Source organism: Rhagoletis pomonella, unplaced genomic scaffold, assembly GCF_013731165.1.
Source record: "Rhagoletis pomonella isolate Grant_MI unplaced genomic scaffold, Rhpom_1.0 Rhpom_scaffold_00011, whole genome shotgun sequence".
NCBI classification, from domain to species: Eukaryota; Metazoa; Arthropoda; class Insecta; order Diptera; family Tephritidae; genus Rhagoletis; species Rhagoletis pomonella.
This window is the reverse complement of record NW_023458565.1, coordinates 28,481,012-28,485,959: the sequence shown is the minus strand read 5'-3', so window position 1 is coordinate 28,485,959 and position 4,948 is coordinate 28,481,012.

The window sequence follows — 4,948 nt, the reverse complement described above, 5'->3', positions numbered from 1 at the left end:
GTTTCCTTTCTATGACATTTCTTAGAAGAGCGAGATGACTACATTGACTTTTTAATTGGACAAAGTGAAATTGGAAAATTGTCTCAAACGACGAACGACGACGAGTTGGTGCAGACGATTTTCGTTGCCGCTGCATATGTGGTCTTGTGCAAATTTTACCAAGTGTAATTTTATAGAAATTAATAAATATAAACAACTTTTGAAATCATAATTCGCTGCAAATAAACGCGTTTGTTTCGGATTGGGTGGGACTTCCTCCCACACAGCGTAGTCGCTTATGAGCTGAAGTGGATGTGCAGCAGAGGTTGGGTGCAGACAAGTTGCACTTGCAATCAACTTGGGCGTGTTTTTTTCATGTGTATGTCGCCGCCTATAGCTCAAAACAGAGGATACAATACAAAATGTATATACTAAAAATAATAAGCATCAAAATACAAATGTAATCTTGAATTTAAAATTCACAATAAAAGTGTTTTATAAAAAATTAAATACTTCCGCCGATATTCGGGGAGTTGCGCGAGTAGAGAAGAAAAAATAATAATTGCAACTTCCAAGCGCGAAGCAACGTAGAAAAGGCGAAGTGCAAAGAGCGTAGAGTAGTGGAAAGTGAGTGTAAAATCAAAATGTGTAATAAATTCCAGTTTTAAAGGGCATTTTGTATAATATCTATAGTTAATGATAAGAGTGAAAAAAACTACATAAAGTGTAAACGAACAACGGAAGTAAAATACGTGTAGAGGAAATTATAAAAAAAAAAAAGTTTACGCCGCACTTCCGTCCGCGGTCTGATCCCTCTACACCTGACTAGTTCCGTTTCGAGTTCGAGTGCAGCTTTTTCTTTAGTCTGTACACGCCCACATATTTGAATAATAAAAATTCGTCTTTGTCGGCTTTTCACATTCCCCTTCACAAAAACCTTGTGACTTTGGGGTTCTCAATTCCAAATCGAGCTTAAAGAACCTTTACTACATCTTTTGTCGACACAACGAAGCCGGCCATTTAATTATGGGCGCACAGCAGGGCAAGGAACGCGGTTCACATTCAAGTGGTGGTGGCCATGGCGGCACTGCAAGCTGTATTGGTGTGCCAAGTAGTGGCAGTCCAGTCGGCTTGTCGTCGTCTCATGGCATTAGTGTTGGCAGTGTAAATGCATTGGCTGCTGGTTCCACTTTACGTGGCTCGCGCATCAAATCATCTGCTACACCAGCAGCTGTGGGTGGTAGTTCACATCGGTCGACTGCCGCTTCGGCTAGTAGCATTGGACACACATCGAAGGATAACCACACTCGCTGCAATGTCATCGGAATGAATATTTTCACAGAACATAATGGTGAGTTTGCCTGCCATTTTGGCGATTCACTTGTAATCTTATTTACTTATATTCCTGTAAAGGAACAGCAGATATTTAAAAGTGATTTGTATAGCTAAACTAAGTACCTACTTTTGGTGTATACATATTTTTTTAAGCTATATTTATGAAAATTTTATTGTATGTACTCGTAATATTGTATTCTTTGCTTTAAGTACTTTCTATTTTACATTTGCGACTTTCTCTCTCTATATGCGCTTGTAGGCATGGTAAGCTCCATGCAGGCTGCATTTTTCTATTGTCTTTATGCGGTTGGCAGATTACGTCTAGGTTTTTATGGTGAAATAGGGTTGATTTTTTTCTATATAACATTTGTCAGGACAAACCACCATTGTTCGCCTGAATGCCTTTCGTCTGGCTGGCTGCCACCGATGTTTGCTGCATGGTACGCGTGGGTGCCTTTCAATGGATTACATGATATATGTAAATGTTTAAAACAACTGTAATATATGTATCTATGTATATGTAAAGATTTTTTCTTACATTTTTCCCCTCTTTTGATTTTATTTTAATTAACGGTGTCCTGGGGCGAGCAATTAGACATATATGAATACAAAAATAGTAGGTACATTAATCACACTTATGCATATACATATCTAGGCGTAAGTTGAATGCTTATTTTGATATACATATGAACATATATACATACATAGTTGAAACGACGAGTTGAGTGTTTATAGACGCGATTACCTTAAGGACCGCTACCAAGATTACTGGGTATAAACTCAAAGGAGGGTATTATCCAGTAGTTTATGTTAATATTCTAACAATTGAAAACATAAATCGTAAAATGAACCCCTTTTTGTTTATTATTGATCTTTAATTATTTATTTTCGACGGTAGCATACTCGTCACGTATAAATCTTAATTAGAGTATGACATCGGATTTCGCTTCCGCAGTACGAAGACCTTTGGATATGCACTTTCGAGTCATTCAGTTGATTAAATAATTTATTGAATAGTTATTTAACATTTTGGTTCTTTTTATGCACGTGCACACATTTAAACTCAAGGAAATTGTCAACCAACTATCACAATTTATAAATTGCTGTTGCTTCCCTGCTGATATCAGAAATACTATCTAGTAGCGGGGTCTTTTCAAGCTTGCATTTGCTATATCACTCCCCTTGGCCGTGTACTACATATGTACATACATATGTATGTATTATGTACATGTGTTTCATAAAATTCTTTTTGCTACCACAAAATCCAACTTCACACTCGCCTCTTGAGTCAGGCGCATACCTCATTTCGTTCATCCATATGCTCTTTGTGCTTCATACGCCTTCGTGGTTGCCCCTGCATCATGTGGGTGGGGTTTTTCGTACTCTTTTGATTGCTGCTATTATTGAAGTACGTACATACATATGTATGTATGTATATATGTAAGTATGTATGTACGTATAGTATTTACAAAATTACATTTAAATTTCCAAATAAAACACATCGTCGCATATGTATTATATTGATGAGGGACGATTGCAAGCGAATGCCGTACCAAAATGCGAAGAAAAAAATATAACCGCCAGCAATTTTCTCCATAAATGCGTGCTGCATTTTTCATGTTCATACACAGGGGATGATGTGCCCACATAAATTTTCTATATGCGCTTGCATGCGTGCTATACAAATATACCTATGTATACAAATAACCAAACTTGTGTATGGAATAACTTCAACACTTCTACGTAGAACGTTTATACGCCGGTCCCCGAGGTGGTGTTAGTCAGCTCCGGAAGGCATTTTACGCATTTACGCACTTATTTCTTTGACACGTTTTCCTAAAAATAATGACCTTTTATTGCTTCATCCGACGTTTATCGCCGTCGAATGCGCGAGACATGGTTGTATGTCTGTGTTGTAATGCACCGCTATATAGGGCTAGTTTGAAGTGCAATCAACCGCCGGTTCAGCAATATTTCGTTGCATACTTAGTTACCCATATTGCGTAAAGCCTTTGAGCACCCAAATCGTGTTTAACGCGGCAACTGCGGTGTCAAAGAGACACTTGAGCGCTCAGTCAGCTTGAATTCCTGACAAAGCTCATGTATGTACGTAGTATGCACATAAAATTGTCTCTAATGTAGTTATCTTCTATGCGGTATCGTTCATTACACGCCCACTTAAATATAAATAAATTTTTTTATGAGAGCATTTGAAAATCATTTGCCGGGATTATTTTTATTGCCAATTACTGTAACTTTAACGTGACAGCGGCCTACCACAATTGACATAAAGCACCAAAACAAAGCTTTTCGAGTGCTTTTGATTAATTTCTATTATGTTTAATTAATTCTTTATGCATTTTGATACATTTTCCAATCTGGATTTCACATAATTTAACTGTTCGTATGCATATCCATGGAGCACCCACATAGTTACATATGTACATACACAAATGTCTATCTATTGTTCTCTGGTTAGCAGCAATACATTCTTTTTTTTCAACTAAAAAAACTTGAATCACAGCTTAAATTTCTTTCCACTGACTATCTACTTGTCACTTGTTAAGTGGCATCATTTTCCATCACAATTTTAATTCCCACATCATAACATCCGACTTTTTTTTGTATTTTAATGCTCCGAGGCGTATTCTTTTATTTCTCGCCTTTATTTCACACATATGTACATACATAAATCTACTATTTGCTTTATTTGCGTGACAATTACTTGGTTGAAGTGTCGCTTTGGACCTTGAGCGCAATTTATTTCGATTTATTCGCGCATATGTTTTGTAAAGGGGAAATTGTCACGAAAGTGATTTTCATCATACATAGTTAATAGACCCAGTAGGGAAAACTGTATGCGTCGTTTTGTTTTCACTTAATTCTCAATTAAATTTTTTTTTGGTTTTGAGCTATCTTTTAAAATATGTATTATTATACGGATTAAGATTTTCGTGAGCTTTGTAGACTGATTTGAAAATACCTCCAAAAATCGCATTATTTTGATACCGTTTATAAATTTTTTTACATTTTTATGTAGACCTTTTAAGCTTAATAGGATAGGATCCTTAATGATTTTTAAGAAGAAAAAATGTTTTTAAAAACTAATTTTATAAATTTATTTATTTAAAAAAGCGATCTTTTGGGTGGATTTTCAAATAGGTTCAGTTCACGTAAATCTTACTATTTTCCGAAATATATTAGCGGAGGTCTTAAAATACATATAATACATTTTATATTTCCGCTTGATTTCGATTTTTGTTTTTTTTTTTTTGTATGGAGAGTGACGCGCCCTAATTAACATACTTAACCTTAGTAATTATTATATTTCATTATTTTTTTTTAGTATCTAATTTTAAAATTTTTGGGATATGAAATTAGTATTTTGAGGTTAGAAATTTGAATTAAAATAACTGTAAACGCCTGCCTACTCCAATTTTGTGTTTTTTTTTATTGAATAGACTCAATAGATAGGGTTTCATATTTTTTAAATAAAAAATTATACCTATGTTCCCATTTTTCGTCACTTGAAATGCAAAAGGCCGTAACTAATATAAAATTAAATTTTTTATATTTATTATGATGCATTTCATCGAATTACAAATCCCCACTTCACTTTATGCAAAAAAAAAAA